Source organism: Aedes albopictus, chromosome 3 (assembly GCF_035046485.1).
Source record: "Aedes albopictus strain Foshan chromosome 3, AalbF5, whole genome shotgun sequence".
In the NCBI taxonomy this organism is placed as follows: Eukaryota; Metazoa; Arthropoda; class Insecta; order Diptera; family Culicidae; genus Aedes; species Aedes albopictus.
In genome coordinates, this window is record NC_085138.1 from 188,373,516 (window position 1) to 188,399,016 (window position 25,501).

The 25,501-nt window shown below is 40.3% G+C and overlaps 1 protein-coding gene across 1 annotated transcript in view; it reads left to right on the top strand.

Annotated features, from left to right (window-relative positions):
* The window catches only part of LOC109398826 (protein slit), a 707,963-nt gene that overhangs the window by 625,037 nt on the left and 57,425 nt on the right, over nucleotides 1–25,501 (top strand). The window lies entirely within an intron of this gene.

Consider the following 25,501-nt stretch of genomic DNA (forward strand, 5'->3'; position numbering starts at 1 on the left):
GAGTTGGTGCTCGGATGCCCTTGGCGGGCCGGAAGGTTTGAAGCTAGGTTCTGCACACCTGGTGAGGGATCTGGGGCGGAAAAGAATCGCCGTCGCTCCTGGCTTTTCTGCCGGCGTGACTGCTTTGTGCTGGTGCTTAGACTCCTCTAGCGGACCGACATGTTTGGACTCACCTTACCGGTCAGGCTAAGGCCGGGGTGGCCTCTGCTCTACATAGTAGCCGCCTCCATTCCACTCGGTCCATGGCTGTTTGTCTCCAGTTCCGCACTCTGCGTAGGGTCCGCAGATCGTCCTCCACTTGGTCGACCCACCTAGCTCGCTGCGCTCCACGTCTTCTTGTACCGGTCGGATGACTCTCGAGAACCATTTTAGTCGGGTTGCTATCCGACATCCTGATGATGTGACCCGCCCACCGTAGCCTCTCGATTTTCGCGGTATGGACGATGGTTGGATCTCCCAGCAGCTGATGCAGCTCGTGGTTCATTCGCCTTCTCCAAGTCCTGTCTTCCATCTGCACTCCGCCGTAGATGGTACGCAACACCTTCCGTTTGAAAACTCCAAGGGCGCGTTGGTCCTCTGCACGTAGGTGTAGGGTCTTAATAATAATATAAGCCAATTCCACTTGTTACACTACATTAGCACTTTCAGATCGGTAAGTTGGCAACCTTGGCGACAGACAGTTGTAGAGATCCGTGGAGAGAAACGGTAGGAGAATAACAGAGCGTGAGATAGTCGCGGACGCGTGTTTTGGATGCGGGTGAATTCGAAGCGAGGAATAAATGTAAGTTATCAACATCGACAAACTGTTTTAATTAGATTTCGAAGCCGAAACCTTACATTTGGCGACGAGGATCAAAATTAAAACAATTTTCGGTTTTAGTTCAGGAAAGCGAGTGAAAAAGCGGGTTGTTGCGAACGGCGAAAATTCCGAGTACAGTGAGCGAGAAGAAAAAGGGGCGCTGCTTCTGCCCTTGACTCCCAGCAGAAGGTAAGCGTGGAGGTTATGTGCAACATGAAAAAATGCTTTCGAAAAGCTTCGAAAACAGTGTTAGTGAGAATCATCGATATTGTTGTTGTTGTGTGTCTTTTATTTCACCATGGTGCCAATCGAGAAAACGAAGAGAACGTCACGAAGTTGAACGGGGAAACAAAGTGAGGTTAGTTTGGAATTGCAAAAAAAAAGAGAAACCTATGCTAAAGAAGAGATGCTTGTGTGATGATCGGGGAATCGAAATATTTCGGTTATGAGAAAAGTGAAGGTTACGTACCAAGTGGAATCAAATCAATTGCACGCATAGCTGAAGGTGGATATTGCACTGTACTGAAATAGTATACCGGATGAGGGGCAATAGAGAAAATGCGGTTGTGTACCAGAAACAGAGTGAGAAAGAAGAAAATGGTTAAGTACCTTTTTGTTTTTGGAAATGCTGGGAGATGAGAAGAGAAGGTTGTGTACCACCGGAGCGATACTGGATATTTTGTGAAGGTCATGTGAAGTTCTGAAGATAAATGAAAAAAGCAGGAGGAGAGAGGTTGTGTACCACCAAAGTATACGTTCCTGATCAACTAATGTATTTTGTGAAGTCCGAGAGAGATAGGTTGTGTACCACGAAATGATGTGCTCCTGATTGATCGACATTTTGTGCAGAGCAAGAAAGAGAGAGGTTGTGTACCACTAAGAGATGTGCTTCCGATCTATTGATGTATTTGGAGAGAGATATGGTTGTGTACCGAAAACTAAATAAATTAAACGTGAAAAAGGATAAAAATATTAAGCAAACAGTGCACATTTATATTACTTGGCTGTTGTTGTTGTTTTTTTCCCCTAATCATGCTCTATATTGAAGGACGACAGAACTTGATGTAGATTCAGGTGTTCTCATTGGGATGTTGCAGTTTTAAAAAGGTAAGTGGAAAATTTTATTTGATTCCTCTGATGGAGAAAGGAAGGCATATTCCAAATACATGACCAGGAGCAACATTTTTTATACTATGTTTTTTTTTTCTTCAACATACTGGGTAATGTTGGGCTCCGTTATTTTCTTGATCCTGATATTTTTCGACAAATATTTATTTTGTGAACAAATATGGTAAAGTAAAAAATTTTACTGGCACACAACAACAACAATGACGATTTTGGTTTCTGTGCACAATCATGAAGATACAGGAATCTCAATTTTGTTTACATTACTCCTTAATATTTCTAACACAGGATGAGCCTGCCAAGCCGTATCAAGCCATTCGATGTTAGCATCGAATCAAGTAAACTACCCTCCGAATGGGAGATATGGAAGTTGGACTTGGAGTCGTTTTTTGTTGCACAACGTATTGAAACTCAATCGGAGAGACGAGCACAGTTGGCGTACTTGGGTGGTCCTGGGCTCCAAGAATTGCTGCGCCATCTTCCAGGCGTAAACCAGGTTCCACATGTCGCATTAGATCCCCCTTTCTACGATGTGGCGATCAGATGCCTGGACGAGTATTTTGAGCCATTCCGTCGCAAGACATATGAACGTCACTTGTTCCATCAAATTACCCAATCTCCTGGCGAGCGGTTTGCCGATTTTGTTATGCGGCTCCGCAAACAGATATCAAGATGTGGGTATGATACAAATGTAGTAGATGAACTCATTGCAGACAGAATCGCGCAAGGCGGTGCCTCAGAAGACTTGCGCATTAAACTTCTGCAGAAAGATAGAAGCTTGGAGGAAGTTGTTGCTTTAGGAACAAGCATGGTTGAATCAGCCGAACATTGCAAAAAGTTTTTTCAACCTGCGCCATCCATCGAACCACGGGAGATTAACAAGATATCTGAACGGAACCCAAATTGGAAACCTCGAATCGTGAAACGAGAAGGCATGTTTCAGCCTCGCTATCAGTCTCGTTATGACAACCGTTCAACTGAACGTCAAACTGACCGCTTTATTTGCTACAGCTGTGGCCGCAAAGGCCACGTCCAAGGAAATGATCAATGTCCGGCAAAGTACACAAAATGCGCTAATTGTGGACGGCTTGGCCACTGGGCCAAAAGATGCTACTCTCGTGGCGATTCTCAAAAACGGCGCCAACAATCACCTGGAAGAGGGCTGCCACCGCCGAAGCGAATTCGTGCGATTACTGAAGAAGATGATAAACAGCAAGCATCAGACTACATTTTTTTCGCCATGGGTCGGAACGTATTTGAGTTCAAGGTTGGCGGGGTCAGTATCCCGATGACTATTGATTCAGGAGCTGATGCGAATGTGATTACAAGTGATGTTTGGGAGCAGATGAAAGATTCTGGTGTAAACGTTGTGGACATGACGAAGGCAGTAGACCGAACCCTTATTGCGTACGCATCGAACGAGCCGATGAAGATGAAAGGAATGTTCCGCGCCGAGATCGAGGCAGGGGGCCGAAAAGCTGTCTCGAAATTCTACGTTGTAGAAAACGGCCAACAGTGTTTGCTGGGGGACAAAACAGCGAAGGAGCTACAAGTATTGAGGATCGGACTGAATGTAAATTCGGTGCGTGCTGAACAGAGACAACCTTTCCCAAAAATCCGAGGAGTAACTGTGGAGATCCCGATTGATAACAACATCCAGCCTGTTCAACAGCCTTACAGGCACCCTCCAATAGCTTTGGAGGAAGAAATTGGAAAGAAGCTTTGCACATTACTACAACAAGACATCATTGAACGCGTTGCAGAGCCATCACCGTGGGTTTCGCCGATGGTCCCGGTGACGAAAGATTCGGGAGAAGTACGTCTATGCATCGACATGCGTCAGGCGAACAAGGCTGTACTCCGAGAGACCCATCCTTTGCCTCTAGTTGAGGAACTGCTGGGATCGGTCAATGGTGCTGTACGGTTCTCAAAGATAGATATTAAGGACGCCTACCATCAGGTAGAAATTTCAGAGAGATCACGACCAATTACTACGTTTATCACTAAATACGGGCTGTTCAGGTAATGGGGGAAGTTTTGCGTATATGATTTTTTTTTCTTCGGATGAATTTGTTATTTCTGAATTTTAAATAGATGAAATTTCATGAGAACATCATTGTTTTACTTCCATTATCATTTTTACCCAGATATAAGCGCCTAATGTTTGGTGTAAGCTGCGCACCAGAGCTATTCCAGAAAGTTATGGAATCGATTCTTGCCGGACTTGAAGGAGTAGTTGTGTATCTCGACGATGTGATGGTGTATGGTACAAACCAAGAAGAGCACGATAAGAGATTGGCTGCTGCCCTGAACAGATTGTCTGAATACGACATTCTGCTGAATGATCGAAAGTGTGTATACAATGTTGATTCACTAGAATTTCTGGGACACGAACTTTCTGCAAAGGGAATTCGGCCGAAGGAAAGCAGGTTGGCTGCCATTCAGCAATTTCGGGCGCCTCAAAACGTATCCGAGCTACGAAGTTTTTTGGGGCTAGTTTGCTACGTGGGTCGATTCATACCACATCTAGCTTCAAAGACCGACTGCTTGAGATATTTACTTCGTTCAAATGTACCTTTCAAATGGACAGACGAGGAAAGTTCGGCGTTTCAGTCCATAAAATCTGCCATTTGCAAAATTCAGTGCTTAGGATTTTTCAACCCCAAAGACCGCACAAAGCTCATAACCGACGCAAGCCCGACTGGCTTAGGAGCTGTACTCCTTCAAGAAGACAAAAATGGTCAGACGAAGATAATTGCTTTTGCCAGTAAGGCTCTAACGGATCTAGAAAGAAAATATTTTCAGACTGAAAGAGAGGCACTATCACTTGTTTGGGGTGTCGAAAAGTTCCAATTATATTTGCAAGGCAGAAAGTTTGTACTGCTGACTGATTGCAAGGCACTCAAGTTTCTATTCAGCACAAGATCAAAACCCTGTGCGAGGATCGAGCGATGGGTTCTTCGGCTACAAGCTTACTCTTACGATGTGGAACATATCCCTGGAAACGCGAATATAGCCGATGCGGTTTCGAGACTATCTGTATCTTCTCCTAAGCATTTTGATGAGACAGCCGACGCATTTATTCGAAGTTTAGCCGAAAAATCGATGCCAGTCGCAGTAAAGTACGATGAAATCGTAGAAGCAACTCACGGCGACGATAATATTCAAAAGGTTTTGACTGCTTTACAATCAACGTCGACTGATGAGATGCCGAAGGAATTCAAACCATTTGGAAACGAGCTCAGCGGAATAGAAGGAATTCTTCTTCGAGGAAATAGGCTGATCATCCCTTCATCTCTTCGACAACGTGTTCTCGAGGCAGCACACGAAGCACATCCTGGAATTGCTGCTATGAAACGCCGTCTTCGTCAAAAGGTATGGTGGCCAGGAATCGATAAGAATGCAGAAGACTTTGTGAAAAATTGTAAGCAGTGCATATTGGTTGGTTCTCCAGGGGTACCGGAGCCAATTCATCGAACTAGGATGCCGGAAAAGCCGTGGACCGACATTGCAGTAGACTTTATGGGACCGCTTCCATCAGGTCATTCCGTATTTGTCATGGTCGATTACTACAGCAGATTCACCGAGGCGGTGGTGATGAGACAAACAACGGCAAAACGAACCGTAGACGCATTGCACGAAACCTTCTGTAGGTTTGGCATGCCCGAAACCATTCGATCTGACAATGGCCCGCAATTCATAAGCGAAGAAATGAAGTCATTTTGCGAACAGTACGGGGTGAAACTTTTGAAGACCACACCATATTGGCCACAGGCAAATGGTGAGGTGGAGAGAGCCAACCGTGCAATAGTTAAGCGGCTAAAAATCAGTCAACTTTCGCAAAAATCTGACTGGATATGGGACTTACGATCATTCCTTCTCATGTACAACTCTACCCCACATACGACCACGGGAATTTCACCATCAAGTCTAATGTTTGGGCGTATTTTGCGGGACAAAATTCCGGTATTCGCTGAGGAAGGTCGTGTTGAAGACGAGGAAATTCGAGACCGTGATTGGACAAACAAAATCAAAGGGGCGGAGTATGCAGATGCGAGGCGAAGAGCAAAACCATCTACTTTGCAAGAAGGGGATACGGTCGTGGCAAAACGCATTGTTAAAGAGAATAAGCTTTGCAGCACATTCGATCCGGACGAATGCAAGATAGTTAGTTTGAATGGATCAGAAGCAACTTTACAGTCTACATCTGGCCGACTTTTCAAGCGAAACGTCGCACATCTGAAGCATTTCCCACGAAACGATCAAGCTGGAGCAAGCCCTACTGAAGAGGAAAACTTTTTGGCTGATGACGACATAGAGCCAACAAATGAAATGAATTCGAAGGCAGTACCGGATCGTCCAACGCGCATTCACCGGAAACCAGCTTACTTAGATGAATATCGGACATGAACAGTATGTAAAACAATAAAGTCAAGGGGGGATGTAGGGTCTTAATAATAATATAAGCCAATTCCACTTGTTACACTACATTAGCACTTTCAGATCGGTAAGTTGGCAACCTTGGCGACAGACAGTTGTAGAGATCCGTGGAGAGAAACGGTAGGAGAATAACAGAGCGTGAGATAGTCGCGGACGCGTGTTTTGGATGCGGGTGAATTCGAAGCGAGGAATAAATGTAAGTTATCAACATCGACAAACTGTTTTAATTAGATTTCGAAGCCGAAACCTTACAGTAGGGTCCATGTTTCGTGCCCGTAGAGGACGACCGGTCTAATCAACGTTTTGTAGATGGTTAACTTCGTGTTACGGCGAACTTTATTCGATCGTAGAGTTCTGCGGAGTCCAAAGTAGGCACGATTTCCTGCCACAATGCGCCTCTGAATTTCTCTGCTGGTGTCGTTGTCGTCGGTCACCAGTGAGCCCAAGTACACGAATTCATCAACCGCCTCGATTTCATCACCGTCGATAAGAATTCGGGGTGGCGGGCGCGGTGATTCCTCCCTGGAGCCCTTTGCCATCATGTACTTTGTCTTCGACACATTAATGACTAATCCGATTCGCCTCCCGAGCAGGAGAGAATAGCTGAAGAATACCAAACTCAGGTATGGAAAACCGAATACCTACAACCTGAATGAGGTATTGAGTAGCTCTGCATAAGAGGTAAAATACCTAAAATAATAATTGGTGTGTATTCTATGCATAACACGTGAATAACGACATCAGGTATGGCAATACCTAAATAATAATCGGCGACTTTTCCATACAAATAATGAATTTTCCATAATTGAATAATACCTCAAGCAGTCCTCAACACCAAACCAATCACTCGTTGTGGTATTTTATCAACACCTACAAAATACCAAAATAAGTTATTTCCAATACCTGGATAATCCACCAATACCTTGTCTTGGTATGATACCTGACTTTGGTATGCTGCAGTTATGTATCAGTTATTCGTTCCTGCTCGGTCTGGCTTCACTCTTTAGTCGGATGTACGTTTCCGCCATCGTCTCAAATTTACGAGCAATAATATCAATATCATCAGCGAAACCAAGCAGTTGAACGGACTTCGTGAAAATCGTACCACTCGTGTTAATCCCCGCTCGCCTTATTACACCCTCTAACGCAATGTTGAGCAGCAAGCACGAAAGACCATCACCTTGCCGTAACCCTCTGCGAGATTCGAAGGGACTCGAGAGTGTCCCTGATACTCGAACTACGCACATCACTCGATCCATCGTCGCCTTGATCAACCGTATCAGTTTATCCGGGAATCCGTATTCGTGCATAATCTGCCATAGCTGTTCTCGATCGATTGTATCATACGCCGATTTGAAATCGATGAACAAGTGATGTGTGGGCACGTTGTATTCGCGGCATTTCTGCAACACCTGGCGGATGGCGAACATCTGGTCCGTTGTAGCGCGTTCACCCATAAATCCAGCCTGATATTGCCCCACGAACTCTCTTGCAATCGGTGATAGACACGACAGGTTTGGAAGGACTCTTGAAAATTATGTGAGAGCTCTGTCACGGACGAATGGACGAAATGGAAGCCACGTGGGCTGGTGGTTCCTGGCTTGTTGGCTAGCGCGGCTGCCTGATGTTGGTGCTTGTGTGCCTTTGGCGGACTGGCAGGTTCAGAAGGGTTCTGGAGTCACTATCACTAGTCTCTGACCGTTGTCATTGGTAGGGGAGTTAAGACTCTCTTTGGACGGAAAAGGTCCTCTGTTGTTGAAGCTATAGCTGGAAAATGTGTGTCTCATATCACGCATCATCATCAATACCAAGCGCAAAATACTAGATATATGTGCAATGCAAGTTTTTCCTGATAATCGTTCCTTAGAAATGAATATTTTCCTACCTAATCATAATTGATCATCATTAGTGTATGACAGGCCAGTGAAGTGGTCCTAAACCCAATTCCAAATCGTGTGTGCTCTGCAGATGCTACACCGCTCCCGAACGAGCAGCGTGCCATTTATGATCCTCCTAGTCGTCACCATACCGCCATTATCGCGTGGAGAAAGTGAGCCACATTTCATTCATTAGTATGTTTTATGTTCCTCCACATCTCGTACGGTTGTCGCTGGATCCCAGTAGTAGCAGCAGCAACAAAAAGTCCCATAAATGTGGAGCATCCGTCGACGTACCAGTCAGTGCAGCATTCGTCTCTAATTTTGAAATTTACGGCGAGTTGCCGAGACAGTGACCATACAACACGATAAATGACGTCTGTCTTCGCAGGCAACCAACTCCCATCATGTAGCTAGGTACCGACCGACCGGGGTTAAACTCATCGTATGGAAATTTATGGAGAGCGGCTTCGAAGATTTATGATGTTTACAGAGATAATTTGAACGCCGTGTTTATAAAAGTTGAAATTTATTCAAATGGCAGAATTATGATTTGGGATCCTATTGCACTACCCATTATATTATTTTAAATTGTTTGGTTTTCGGTGGATATGGAAGGAGTAAGCTTGAATTGCACTGGTAATGATTTAATCATCTCAATCATACAGCAGAAGTCTGGAAATTCAATCATCAACTTTAGCTGTCCGTTCTTTTGCTCAAGATTGGTTCATAAATTTCATCTTGCTACCAACCAACAATGCGTTTATATCACTGGAGTCGGAATAAAAACAAATTCTACCCTGGAGTTATAAATTTCATCATGTCTTAAATCAGCACAGCTTCAAAGAACGAATAATAAATGCATCATCCTCTCATAACATTCGTTCTTTCTGATGCGTGGTGCTTGCTCCTGACACGGATTTGCTGCACTCCTTTTTCGTGGTGCATGTTGGATCCGAGCCAAGTTCAAATTGAAACGATCATCTCTGGCGAATTGTTTCTCTTTTCAACAACATCTCTTCTTCATAGTGACAGATAGAAGGATTGATGTAGTGGAAAATTCGTTTGTTATCTTCAGTTTCCGCGGTATATTTTGCCAACTGCACTTAAGCATTGAAAAATATCATGCTCTGCAGCATTTTTTTTATAAATTTTATACAATTGTACTATTTTACTTCTTATTAAAACTTTATACAATTTCATTTAAATTTCGATAGTTGATGATTTTCGACAATACATGGCCGATATTTGCTCTGATGCTTACCAAATAACCCTTTCCCTAATATTGACAACTTTATATTTTGATGAATATATTTACACCATTGTTTATTTGTTAACACTGCGAACCGTCTCAATTATTGTCCAGGATTCCAGGTATTGCAATTGATAGCATATCAAACCAAATACGGAAATTATACTGAGCAATGCAGTGAGCATCAGTAGTATTATTTGCAAAACATACATGTATTGAGGTCATCTCGTGCTACTTTCGAAATTCTTGTAGTGTTGCTACACTAAATGCTAAACACCTAACACAATCGCAGTCACTTATTATTCCGAATTCCATACCATCTGGCTTACCATGAGAACCTATACGCTCCAAATGCACCACAGTGGGTCCGTTTCACATGTTTGTGCCACCTGCTGCGAGACGTGCTGATTTGAAAATTGAATGATCGCACTGCAGGAAAACAAAATCTCCATGTGTGGTCTCCACTACCGCCGAGCAGCAACAAATAGCCATTCCAACCAATAAACATCGATAGCGAAATCGACAACGCAACGGCGGCGACTATTGGAGGAACCCATCGATCATTTGCCATGTGGACGGTTTGGCATTGAATAATAGCGCCGAATGCTAAGCATCTTCTTTTGAATCATAAATGGGCGTACCTGTCGATTCGGAAATGAAGGATTTTGAAATTTAGATCTTCTTCTCAGATTCTCAGAAGAGGAATATTTTTTTCCTATATTCCAGCCGGTTACTATTGAACAAAGCAATAAATATTGATAGACATATTTCTCCACACAAAAGTGTAGCGGAGGAATATATCGCCGGTTTCCTGCAATAGGGTCATAGCTCAAAATTTGTCATTTTTGAAAATTTGATGACATATGTTGAAGAACCATGTAAACTTTCATCTCACAATGACCCGTTTCAAAATTCAGTGAGAAACGCGAGATTAACGCACCTAAAACAATGTATAATAAAGGCACAACTCAAAATCAGTCAAGTTTTTTCAATAGTCATTGAAAAATACTAACCCGAAACTCAAGAAACAGATAGTCTTCAGTCCCTTTCCAAGATACAGAAATCAAAATTCGTTTACGTTTTTGTCAAATGAGTGAAATAAGCTCCCAATGTACAAACGCTAATTCTGAAAATTCACATATTTAGAATTGTGTCACTATTGCAGGAAAGCAACGATATCGTCGGTTGTTTACTTTTGCACATGGCACGCAGAACAAAATTTGGAGATCCAATCACTCATAAAATATTCGCTAATCGATAGATGGGTTGATGGGTTGAAAAATAAAAACAAATCAATCATGATGACTGGATCCGACCGGTGATGCTATTAATACTAGAAAATTTTCAAATATTCCAGCTCATAAATATCATTAATGGTACGGGGTTCTACGATGGACCAGAAACCACTGACCGGCAGCAATTGGCAACGGATATCTCCGGTTCGTAAAATGTTTTACGAGTTCAATTTGCATGATGAGCCACCACCACACCACCAGGGGACGAAAGAGTGTTAATGACTTTCAAATGTCTCAATTGGGGAGAGGTCAGTCCGATGATGGTGGTAGTGGAAACATAAAGCTGCTTTATGACCAACGATTTGCATTCCAGGTTATGTGGCAGCACTACAGGCAATGAATGAACTTCGAGAGTTCGTTCGATCACCAATAGTTAGCCATAAAACAATGCAAATCAGTAGGATCATAGTCTGTTCCCAGACTACAATTGGATTTGCTCAATTAGCTACTGACCAACTGGGAAATACTTGAAAATTAGAAGTCACAGAATGTTGATTAATTGGAAAATTGAGAGATGAAATTGTGAAGAAAACCGCGTTTTGGTGGGATTCGCGCCCACGACTCCGTATTTGCCAGACCGGCGCTTAAACCAACTAAGCCACAGAACAGGTAACGATTCAGTGGAAAAGAAAGCCAAACTGACTCTGAACCAACACCATTAACACTCCTATTTTCACAATTCCATCTGTCTTTCGGCCTAGATGCCAACCACTCAACACTCTCGCAATTGTACCGGTATACAAGCGAGAGCGAATTGTTTTATAATACCGAGACTTACTCTCGCACTCCGCATACCTAGACACCGAACCGAACTATTTAGTATGCGTCGAGTCGAGCGTTTGGTTTGGTCACACGCTCACGCTCGCACTGTTCTATGGCTTAGTTGGTTGAAGCGCCGGTCAAGCGAATACGGAGTCGTGGGTTCAAATCCCACCAGAACGTCAGAATTTCATCTCTGAGTCGCTCAATGACTTCTGTCCTTCTAATGAGCCTTCGAGACCCGAAATAGCATGTGATTCTGTCAATTATTTCAAAACTCCGTACGAGAATTGTTTCAGGAAATCATCCTCGGTTTTTTTTCACAGATGTTTTCAGCTTGTCCTTCAGAAAATCAAAAGTTCAGAGTACCTCCAGAAATTTCTCCACGATTTTTTCTGGAAAATCTTCCACAGGCTCCTTTTGGAGTTCTTTCAAAGTTTTCTTCAGAAATTCTCTCAGGGATTCTTTAAGAAACTTTCCTGGAAATTTCTTCAGAAATTTTTCCATGAGATACCTTTATAAATTTATACTTGCTTGATACTTGATGGGCTACAACTCGTAGCGGTAAGTCTACGCCGAATGAAGTATTCGCCTTGACTGGCCTCGGTCCTGGGCCAATCGCTTCCAGTCGCACTGAACGTTTAGAGCACACTTAGAAAAAATCATGTAAGTTTCCGTCACTCTGGATGCACATATTCAAGCAACTCATATGACGTAAATTTAAACGTCCAAGTGACGTAATTTTCAGTCACATTTAACTGAATATTTAGTCATATGAAACGTAATGATGCACGATTCACAAATTCTTTACGTCACACCGAACTCAGTTTTACAAGAATAACATATTATTAAGTCAGAAGACCTATAAATTTACGTCATTAAATTGTTTATGTTCTGTGCAATAAATTTACGTCACGAGTAATTTTGATTTTTTCGTAGTGTAAGTACTTAGGTCCTCATCAACTGCAAAAAGCCAACGTGTGCGGCCTTCCACGAAGCCGGCGACACCTTCCTGGTTCTCTGCTGAATATAATTTTAGCTTGTCGTACCTCCGGCATACGAGCTACGTGTCCAGCCCACCGCAGCCTGCCGTGTTGTATTCGTTTCACTATATCCATCTCTTTATATACCTGGTACAATTCGTAGTTCATGCGACGCCGCATGAAAAAATCTCTGAAAAAACCCGAGGTAATCCTACCGAAACAAATAACATCCTTTAATTTTTTTTGAGAATTTCTGAATAAATTATTGAAAAATTGAATGTTTTAAAAAACAATCTTTGAAAAAAGACCTGAAAGAACAGGATAACTAAGAGGAATACCCTCTGCATGTATTTGCATGTATTCATAGAAGGATTTCTTAAAAATTTCTTTAAAAAATCTCACGGAATATATTCTGGAGTAATTTCTGTAAGAAATGCAGAGAATCTTTGGAGAAATATCTAGAGGATTAACCTGAAGTAAGGTCTGAATAAACTCTAATCAATCGCTGGAGGAATACCTGGAGGAACTTATGAGGAAATCTATGGAGGAACTTTCAGAATCTCTTGAACATTTTCTACTGACAATTCTAAATAAATTTCTGGGGAATCTCTGAATATATGGAATATACATAAGGAAATTTTAGAGGAATTTCAACAATAATTCCTGTAAGTGTTCAAGGAAAAAAATCTAAAGGAGACCTCTAGAGGAATTTTTGAATGAATCTCTGAAATAATCTCCAAATCTCTGTCAATTTCTGGAATTGCACCTTTAGAATAATCTTGAAGAAATGTCTAGACTTCTTAAAAAATTTCCAGAAGAATTCTGATGGTAAATTCTTACAAAAATATTTGAAGAAACACATGAAAGAATACGTGCACGAACTTTCGTTGCAATCTTTAAAGGAATTTTCTAAATAATCCCTTAACAGGGGTTCTCAAACTTTTCCAGCTAGCGACCCACTTTTAATTGTAATAAAATTGGGCGACCCACCACTACATATTTTCTTAAGATAAATGCGGACTGATTTTCAAATTAAACACACTTTATCATTTTATTTGTGATAAGTATAAGTTCAATCTTGGCCAAAATGAGCGAATAAGAGTAGTAATGTTAACTTTTTTTTAGATTTACCGTCTACCCTCGTTGGTTTGACCGCATCTAATCTGAACACTTGTTAATTTGACTCCCTCTAATCTGCAAATTGTTCAAACTAAAAAACAAAACAAAACAGCAAAAAGGGTTACCATCAATGTGTGCTTCGATGCTCACAGGGTTACTATAGTAGTAGAGTAAAAATCAGAATAATATCATCATTTGATATTCCTCAGTGAAGTACTCAAGATCATAATTAGCCATTGGTTTGTTTGACATAAGAGATAAAAGATCAAAAATAAGATCAAAAATTAGTATGGGGAAGAACATAATAATATCTCATTTTGATGTTATAAAATCAGACTAATATCTGGGGAGATCTGGGCTGTAGCACATCTAACCAATATCATAAAATGATCTGACAGATGGGTTAGAGTAAAAAAAAAATGGCCGCAACCAGAATCGAACTTATGACCTTGTGATTTATGAGCAGTGACATTACCACTGCACTACGACTCATATCTGAAAATAGGAGGTAACAAGAGCATCAAGTTCTACGTTTTCCAAGGTGTTTGCGAGTCATGGTAGTTGTGTTGGTTTGGTCCCGCCATGTTGTAGATGAGTGTGTGAAAGAACTAATTATGATCTTGAATAGTAGTTTTCAGATCTTACAATTTTCGGATGTTATAGATGAATGTGTCAAAGAACTGATTTTGATCTTGAGCAGTAATTTTCAGATCTTTCGAATTCTGGATGCTGCAGATGGAAATGTGAAGAGCTAATTTTTATCTTGAGCAGTATTTTTCAGATTTCTCAATGATAAATGTTCTATTTCAGAATATTAATATAGTTTCCACCCAAAATTTGTAAACTGACGTGATGGTATGGAAAATAAAAATGAATTAAGGCTATTTTGCATATTTTCCTAAACTAAGAGAGCACTTTTCTCTAGATGATTTCACATTTCATGCTCTTTGTCTGAATTGTTAACAAAGCTAGTGATCCAAACTTTAAAAACGACATGCGTAGAAACATGTTTGGTTTATTTTGCCCCTAAAGCACGACGAATTTCCACCAATACACGGTAAAAAATCTGCACTGTGATATGAACTGATTGGCACTTGAATTCGCACTACTGTTCAATCAGTTTGTTATCAGTTACATATCATTTGATAAAGAACATCCAATGCCTCTTCAATTTTAATGTAACTTCACATCAATTCGTTGTTGACAATGTTTTGATTTCAAAACTAAAATTAAAAAAAAATGTGTACAGCCGCACCCAGATTCGATACCAGGACCTTTAGAGTCACGATCAACTATTTTACCACTACACTGCTTCACATCTGTTAGAGAGGTGCGAATCGAAGCGAAGCACTTTCTACCGCCTGTCATCTGTATTTACTTTCATGCTTAAAACAGTCATTACCAAATCAACAACTTTTCACTTTGGATCGTATTGCTTTTTACAGTAGTGCAAATCGAAGGGATTTTCTGTTGATTTCTCTGGTGGGTTTGTTTTGGTCCTCAAATCAACACTGACAGCATTGCGATCTCAAAGGAAAAGCACTTCTGATCATGTTGATTACGACAAGGAATAGTTAAGGGATTTTTCCCTTACATCTAGCGTGCAGAATTTTTACCGTGTAGGACGCAATCAGTGAAGTACTAGATTGTAGTAATGAGCTGAATTTTTATATGGTGAGAAGGTAAATCCTGGTAAATCTATTATGTACTTCACTGAACGTGCTCTATTGTGAACTGTCGCCCAGAAAAGCTTCTGAAATATTTAGAAGATCGTAGTCGTCTGTCGTCTGTTCGTATACCCCATGCAGAATCGCTACGCAATTCGTTGGTTGAAACTCAAAAAGCTTGTCGTCTGCAGCGGTATGTTTTGTTGAATCTAGAATCAAACGGTCCGTTTTTCGAAATTGACGTATTTTGCTTAGCGAGCCGATAAAGTTCCCAAATTGTCCGGTGATTCATTAATTGGATTCGTACCACAAATGCAAGCTCGACATCGAGGTCCAGCTCATGTTGTCATCGGACTCAATTGGAAAGCCTCTGCTGGTTTACTCACAGTGAAATGAAATAATTATAAACTGGGATTAAGAAATCTATCAGATAAAATCAGTATATATTTTAGTGCCGTTTTTAAAGAAAAGCAAATATCGATTATATGCATTTTTTGTGCCGATTAGGGGTGGTGGGGGTAGGTGGGGTAGGGTGGACAGGTGGGGTAAAATGGACAGGGTACAGTTTCATGGCTTTTTTTGTTTTTTAAAATGTTTCAACGATTGAAGCTTATGCCTAAGCATGAATCATTATACTTTTGCTGATCTTGGACATTAAAATCAAATAAACCTCTTCAAGATGACAAAAACTTTAAAAATCACGTGAAACATCGGAAATGATGTAAAATCTGTTTATAATTGCTAAGGTTTTCTCGTAAGTTATTTTCAAATTATTACAAGTTTTACACCCTAAACCAATAAAGTCCACGTAGAAGAATATTTTTGACCGAAAAAAAAATTAAGTTTTGTAAAAAAACAAGTTTTGGAAATAATTTTAACAAAATTAGACCGTGGGGGTAAAATGGACAATCGGTTCAAATTTCACCCAAATTTTCTTATTTTTTTTTTGCAAACTTCAGAATCATCAGCCGTCATACCTATCGTGAGATAATTGAAGTAAAAAGTTATAAAAAAATATTTTATATCAACAAAATATAATTTTCATCCAAAACAGTGCTTGTTTTTTACACTATTTTTCCAATAATTTTTTAAGGGTGTTTCTAAGTTTGTATTAAAAGTTTGAAAACAACAAAATAAAGGTATCGTATTAAATTTGATAGTTTGTATTTAAAAACATAGAAACAATATGCTAGTACATAACTTTTAACGATTTGTTCATTTTACCCCATCGATTGTACATTTTACCCACAAATTTTTTTCACGATATTTTGATGCACGATTTGGTGAATAAAACAATCAAAGAAAACAATATTTTTAAAATGCAACCCCTTACAAGATTTCTAGAGTATATCATTACCTTCCATGTTACTCGGAAAAGCAGATGGATTTTGCCGCATTTCCGCGGGAAACGACCAAAATGCTTAGGTTGTCCACTTTACCCCCACCACCCCTACTCTGTTTTTTTTTTTGTTCAATTGCCGCATCCATAAACGCGCTTATTGAAAATGAAGGCCACTGCTTCTTCCTTTTTGTCCCAGTGCTCGTTTATAAAATTTGTACATAAGGGAACATCTATTTGTTATGTAACGCTAAATTCGATATCTTTGAACTCGGTGGTAGGTTCATTAGGATCTGGCGGAATCCATAATGTGCTTTTGTATGATAACTCCAACTTTTTTGTATGATTCGTAACGCTAGGCTGTATTCCCTATTCCCCTAGAGCGTTACCGAATTTATTGAACCCCTATCTCCTGAAGCGTTACGTTATTTGGGGACGGCGCATAATGAAAGTTGAAAACTTAAAATAGTTTTTATGCGCAATGTTGGGAAATTTCGACATTAATACAGCGGGTTGCACTAGGCTTTCCAAAGATCAAATTAAGTACTAATTTTGAAATCATATCATGATGAGATATTGAGCAGATATTGAGCAACTTTTTGAATATCTCATCAATATCATATTAAGATATGACATCAAAATTTGCTCGTTTTAAGATATGATTATGATATTCACGTCTACCCGGGTAGAAGTTCAAATTAGAAATGAACCCCGATGGTTTGCATGAGGTGTCGTTCAAACCAATGGGGGTAGATGGTACAGCGCCTTTTCGAGCTTTTTGAGGACCTCCGAAATTTATTTCAAGGAAAAATTGGTTAAGATTTTTCTGAGAGGAGTTTTGCAAATATCCGTAGAGAAATTTGTGAAGTTATCTCTTCAAAAATGTCTGCCGTAGTTCTTGCAGAAATTGCAGACAAAGGTACTGGTGGAATTCTTGCATAATTCCATCAATGAATTTCTGTTATTAGCACACAATAAATTTCTGATGGATCCCTGGAGAAATTTCTGAAGGAATTCTTAGACAAAATCGTGGATATATCTCTGGAGGAATTCATAGATGAATTTTGCATATAATTTCTTCAGGAGTAAATACAAACGATTCTCTGAAGAAAAAATCCGAAAGAAATCTTACACAAACAGAAAACATCCTACAGTTTTTTAGAGAACTTCTGAATAAATTATTGGAAAAATATTTTTTTATACAATCTTTGAAAAAATATCTGGAAGAACAGGAGAACTCTCTGCAGATATTTATAGAAGGATTCCTTAATAATCTTGAAAATTTTCTGGTGAATATTCTAAATAAATGCCTGGGGAATCTCCAAATATATGGATTAGGAATTAAGGAAACTTCTGAATTTTCTGACAGAGTTCAAGGAAAAAATCTGAATTTCTAAAGGAGACGTCTAGAGGAATTTTTGAATGAATCTCTGAAATAATCCCTGAATCTCTGTCAATTTTTTTTCTGGAATTGAATCTTTTGAAGAAATCTATGACGAAATTTCTAGGATTCTTAAGAAATTTTCGCAAGAGTTCTGATGGTAAATTCTTACAAAAGTGTTTGAAGAAACACATGAAATACATGCACGAACTTCCGTAGCAATTCTTGAAGGAATTTCATAAATAATGGCCACAGGAATCCCAGGAAGAATTTTTGAACGAACCTTGCAAGAATCATTCTAAGAAGTCCTGCGATAAAAAAAATCCGGTAACAATTTGATAAATAGTGAAAGGCCCCTACTGAAATTTCTAGCAGTATCCCTGGAGGTAATCATGGAGAAAATTCTTGGACAATATAGGAAAAGGAATAAATTCTTTAAAAAAAAATTGGATAAATCTTAAGAATTATTTCTGAACTCATAGACGGAATACCTATAATAATGCCCCTCCAGCAATAATTACAGAAACAAAATTGTGAAAATTTCAGTCATTGGAAGTCATTTCTGGGGGCTTATCAGTATAGGGGGTGCTGAAATTTGAAAAGCTTGAGTAACCAGCTCTGATTTTACCTTGACAGCACTGGTTCTGTCTCAGACGCGATGTTGTACCAGAATTGAGAAGAAAAATATGAGAAACAAACTGATGAAAATGTATTTTACTAGAATGTTGTTCACGTGCTTCTGATTCCATCATCTGTCCATGTCCCTCGGAGTAGTAGCTGCCAATCACGTTCCCGGATTTATTAGCAAGATAAATATTTATCCGCATTGCGTCCCGAAGCGTCTAAAAAATAGAATTGAAGAATGCAGCCCGTGGGCCGTCACTCGTCGACTCGCAGGCTGATAGCGTGCGATGATGAGATGAGGTTATCCCACGATCGTGGGATCTATTAGTGGAATTTAATGAATCGTAAAAATCGCTGTTTACTCGAAATATATGCACGCGCTGAAACCCATTCAAAACGGTTGCGAATCTTGCGATTATCCTTTGTTTGGATGCTAATGGTATCATTTATCGCGGAAATTTATAGCGCTTAGAAGTGGGTTTTAGAGGAACGGAATTGGCGTTGAATGCGGATAAGTTATGTTTTCAAATGGGTCGTTGTCTTTTTAATCTTGTTTCAAGGCTCAACTCATGGACAGGTGTGTGACTTGAATCGAGAAAACACTATACAGGCCATTCAAACAAAATGGAAAGTTATGAATTGACCAACAAACGTATTTGGCAGCGTCAATTCACAAACTATGAATTCTTCTGCGACATGTAATCCAACGAATCAAATTCAAATTTTCCGAATAAATATTCACTTCGAAGCGGATGCAATTGCTATTGAATCGTTGTCATATAGCAACTCCATAAAAAGAATATTTGCCACCATCGAATAACGGACCGATGCAAATGTAATCCACATGGAAGCAACTTCCCTCTTACCCAATCCTCCAAAGTTAGTGGGCACACATGTATGGAGCAGAATCAGCATTATTGTTATTATTACCATATTCCGCCACACCAAAAGTCCGAAAAGGAATACCACACACACTAGACTAGATAGACACAAAAGTCCCCATTGGGCAAAATCGCTAGAAGTTGTTGACAACATCTGCTTCGAATCGAGAAAGACTCTCATCGTTATCTATTTTTGACACTGCTCTGCAGCGAACGGACAGCCAATTTCTCTGCATCATGGCAATATAACCAACCAGGGATAGCAGCAGCAGAATAGAATTCTTCCACCATTCAGCTCGGTGCGGTGACATACAGGGGACGCTCCGGTTCGAGTATTTGCACATTTGAGACATCTAGGAAATGCTTGGACCGGGGAACCATGCAGATGCAGATGCAGTTCCTTTTCTCGCCCTCCTCCTGCGGCCACGTAGAATAGCCAGCTAGCAGCCATCCATTAGCACCGAACCAACAACAATGAGCAAAATATGGAAACTTCTGCTCTCTGGAGGTTGGTTGTTGGTTGTTGGATTTGTTTGGCTGCTGGATGGAAATTTAAAAACCCCGACGACAATCGGCACCATGAGGAATAACAAGACTTGTTGTTTGGATAATTGTACTGGGGACGTCTCCGAGCGGCCATTGTTAGTGGCCGATCTGTGGGTCGGGTGGTCAAAGGTAAAATAATAAAGATAAACAACGACTTTATTCGTCACATGCCGTCCTAATTGGGAATTGGAAGTGTCTGGTTTTAGCTGGGAAGCAATCCCTGCTTCTGTATAATTATTTCAATCAGAATATACGAATAGACAAATGCCCCCTTACGATACACACTACTGAGAAAGCTTATCCTGTCACGTTGTCGGCTGTTCGAGCCCGTATGAAGTTGATCATTAATAATTACTTCTTTTCTCGATCAGCCTAGATAGCTGTGTAGTGTCGGTAGCGGTTGTCTCAACCGCCTGTTCCGGTGGTAAGAGTCCACTAACAGGTGACACCTAATTCATGATGTGATGCGGCTATATGCTTACCGTACCTAGAAATGAATGGATACGGTTAGGAAGCTTAGAACAATCTTCAGCATAACAGAACATGTTTACTTTCAGTAAACATGAAATGGCAAACTCGCATGTCATGCCTCGAGCCTGTGTGCTTGCAATTGATCAACGCAATTGATGCAACACTCGTCTCTGAACTAACCACCAGAGATGTAGGTATGTGCTATCACAATTGATGTATCTGTTGGAAACCTCAACAGGAAAAAGTCTATTGTTTGGTTTATTCACCGCATGATGAACCATCCTCTATGAATGCTTTCAATCAAGTCATCGCATACTTTACAGGGTCTTCCGCTAATTATGAGCAGTGACAGTGGCGTAGCCAGAAATTGTCTCTGGGAGGGGTTTTCAACGGTCGATGATACCTTTTTTTTTATTAGACATTTACATTTTGTAAAATGTAATTAGCAATTGTATTCGTAGTTTGAAAATAGCGGAAAATTTTTCCGTCGCAAAACGCTTTATACTGAAAATTTGTTCCACAAAATTTGGCTCTGGGGGGGCTACGCCAGTGAGCAGTGATGCTAATGCTCACCATATCATCTTGGGCCGCTCAGACTTGAGAGGCTTCAGTTTGAAGGAGTACTTAAATAGTACAGCTTAAGCCGATCTTGGATTACTTAGCATAGGCAACCACCCAACCATCATGGTATCTGCTAGGAAGTGTTAGACATAACGCTTTGTTCTAGTAGAATTAGTCACGAGCTGACCAATTGGCATGTGTCAGATAAAGAATCTTTATCTGTCCATCGCTACATCTTTTTTGAATCTTTTTTTAATCTTCGGTCAACAAACTGGTATCTCTTAAATGATTTGGATGCGGCCAAATTTCATGAATTCTCACCATCCATTAACATTCCAAATGATTTAGATGATGCCGTTGATACAACGACCTTCATCATGGAAGCTTTTAAAGGAGCTTGCCCTCTGCGTTCTGTAAAGACCACAAGAGGAACCCCTTGGTGGAACTCTGATCTGGCGAAACTCAGGAAACAATGTAGAAAAAGTTGGAACAGACGACGTTCGGCTGGATCGGTGGCTTTCAGGTCGGCTCGCAAGGCCTACAGGAAAGCTTTCCGGTCTGCTGAACGATCCGGATGCTGGAAAAACCCTGGTACAAATGTTTACGGTTGTGTGGATTGTACATCTTCGGATGAACCTAATGTCTTTTCTTGTTGTTATGATTCTTGAGCTTCGGGTCGGAGTTTCATAACTTTAGAATCGATTAAATAGGTACTAAATAGCTTTGCTTCTTTCAAATCTCCTGGGGCAGATGGGCTTTATCCTATTTTGCTTCAGAAGGGGTTTGATTATTTCAAGCATGTTTTTGGAAAAACTACTTGTTTGCAGTTTTGCAACAGGGTATGTTCCCAAATCCTGGCGGGATATAACTGTAAAGTTTATTCCGAAAGTGGGTCATGCGTCGTACGAAGAAGCAAAGAGTTTTAGACCTATAAGCTTGACCTGTTTTCTTCTGAAATGCTTAGAACGCATTGTCGATCATCACATCCGTGATGTTCATCTGGTCAACGGACCTCTTCATGTGAATCAACATGCTTACCAATCTGGAAAGTCCACTGTGACTCTTTTACACAAAGTTGTTTACGATATAGAGAAGGCATTCACTCAAAAGCAATCCTGCTTGGGTGTTTTCTTAGATATCGAGGGTGCCTTTGACAACGTGCCTTTCGATGCCATATTGGAAGCCGCACATCTCCAATGATTTCCAATCGGATTCACCAAATGCTCAAAAACCGACATCTCTTCTCGACATTGCGTCAAGCAGCGATTAGGAAATTGAGTGTTTGTGGATGCCCCCAAGGGGGAGTCTTATCACCACTTTTGTGGAATCTCGTAGCAGATACGCTGTTGAGGCAACTCAATAATATTTAGCGGTTTTTCTACTCATGGTTTTGCCGACGACTACCCAACATTGTTAGTCGGTATTTGCATCAGCACCATTTTCGACCTGATGCAAAACGCTCTTCAGGTAGTTGGGTTGGTGTCGCCAATATGGCCTTTCGGTAAATCCGAGTAAAACATCTATTGTTCTTTTCACGGAAAAGAGAAACCGTAATGGTGTTCGACTTTTGCGTCTCTTTGATTCTGAAATCAATGTGACTGAACAGGTAAAGTACGTTGGAGTCATTCTTGATTCCAAGCTTTCCTGGACACCTCATATTGAGTTCAGAATCAAGAAAGCTTGTATGGTTGTTGCATGGCCTTCGGTTAATGCCGGCGAACCTTTGGTACAACTTGGGGTCCAAAACCCAAGTATATCAAATGGATTTACACAACTGTTGTTCGTCCAATATTGGCCTATGGATGTCTTGTGTGGTGGCAAAAGGACAAAGTGAGAACGGTCCAATCAAAGTTAGGCCATCTCCAAAGGATATGCTTAATGGCGATGTCTGGAACGTTCTCTTCAACTCCCACGGCAGCGCTCGAAGTTCTCTTTGACGTTGCTCCACTACACATTCATCTCAAACAAGAAGCACTTTCTTGCACGTACCGCCTATGCGTACTCGGTTTACTAGAGGAAATTCCTGTGAACCGCATTTCAACACGCACCTCGTTGTTTCCACTTTTGGTGAATTGGGACAACGTTGTCCTTGCTGTGATCTTACAATTGCTTGTTTGTAATATAGGACATTTTCCATGAAATTCCCGAGAAGAGTGTGCATCTGGATATCTGGAGAGAAGTATTTCAGACGGCATCGTATGTTACACTGATGGCTCTCTGCTCGAAGGTCGAGCTGGTGCTGGTGTCTGCTCTCGTGAGTTAAGACTACATCAGTCTTACTTACTTGGTAGACACTGCACTGTTTTTCAGGTCGAAATCTTTGCTCTTATGTTCGGAGTGCAATCAGCACTTCAGCAGCACGTAATGGACAAAGTTCAGATAGCCAGGCTGCTATTAAAGCACTTGCTTCGGCCAACTGTCGGTCGAAGTTTGTTATTGCTTGTTGAACTCAAACCGAGGAGCTGAATTCAGCAAACGCTGTTCAACTTGTATGGGTACCTGGTCATTCTTCCATAGTTGGAAATTAATTGACTGACTGGTTCTGAGCCAGCTATTCCAGTATCGAATTGTTTGGTAAAGCTTTAGATTGACACCTGGACGGCCACTCAGCGCAAACAATACAATTTTCTTGCCTTTTTTCTATGTAAACGTCTAGCGACAAGACAAGTGGCGCTCTCTAAGCGTTTCAAGGTGGAACAGTGTTCGTGATTTGTCATAAGAAAAGGTGGTGTGCGTTTGTTTTGGCATCCGCATACAATCAGTAACGCACACTACCGCATGAAAGTTGAACTTTCATCCGCAGATAGCGCTGCGATAGTGTCCCCCGAGCATCAGCGGAGTGGGCATTCTTGATATTCTTATTCTTTGGTAATAGGCTGTTTTACCGCACACAAATCTGCCAGGAAAAGGCCTACTTTCCCACACCAAATTAGCAGTGCTGTAATAGTTCATTACAGCACTGATTTGCGTTGCGTAATGAACCATTACAGCTCTGTTTTCAGTTTTGATCAACTTCTTGATGCTTTCTGGACGCAGTTTTGAAAAAAAATGTGACAATATAGTATAACCTGCTATGATCAGACTTTCTTAAACATGGGTATGAATATCAGTGTGCAGTATGATAAAAACTTTTGTTAAAAACTATCCTCAATCGGTAATTTATGAAATGGCAAAAAAAACGTTGTACGCAACTCGGTGCATTAACTTGATTTTAACTCGGCAAGCCTCGTTGGATGAATTTACGACTCGTGCTGTAAAAAGCTTCATTTTGCACCTTGACGAGTAAACTACTATTGTATTGTACAGAGTCATCTCAAGGGCTCGCGAAGTATTTCACAAATGGCTAAAATATAAACGACTCATAAAAAAGTGATCATTTTCCATAACAGAATCAGAAATTGCTAATAAAAAAGTAGGGGTGGGAGCAATAATAAACTATAAAATTTCCATAAACAAATCAAAAAGTGCATAAATAATTCAAAACTTCCCATAAATAATTGATTTTCGAGCAATAAAAAATGTCAGAATTTCCACAAATAAATCAACAATTGCAATAAAAAACTATATTTTTTCCAACAAAAAAGTTTAAATTTTCCATAAATAAATCTGATTTTTCCATAAATAATTTAAAAATTCCCAATTGAAAAACATTAAAAAAGCAATTGAAAATTAAGCAATAAATACGAAATAATGAACAAACTAAAAGTACCGGTTGTGCCATGCGGCGATGCCGCATAGAGGGTTGAGGAACTGAGGCGGCAGAAGGCCGCCGAAGTTTCCGAAAGCCGATGCGCTGTAACTGCGTCGATTCGGTTCTAGGCAATCCACAGATCCAATCATTTGCCCGGTATAATGCGAACAGAGATGTTATCCTTTTTTAAAGTCCGACGAGCGTTAGCGAGTTCGGACAGCAAGCGATTGTCTATTAATTTGCACAATAGTTTCAGTTTTTCTATCATAGTTCTGAGATGTAGTATGTTCGAAATTTTTTGTTGGAAAAAATATAGTTTTTTATTGCAATTGTTGATTTATTTGTGGAAATTCTGACATTTTTTATTGCTCGAAAATCAATTATTTATGGAAAGTTTTGATTTATTTATGCGCTTTTTGAATTGTTTATGGAACTTTTATAGTTTATTATTGCTTCCACCCCTATTTATTTATTGGCAATTTTCGAATTATTTATGGAAAATTTTTAATTTATTATGGGACGATTAATTGGCTGCCTTTCACAAATATGCTACTAGTAGCATTAACTGGTCACTCAGGTATCACATCATTCACATGACGAATATTCAGCAGGCTGATTCATTTGTACATATGTGATAGCTGTGAATCCGATTATGGAACTTCGTATCATTTGATTTGTAACTGTCCAGTTT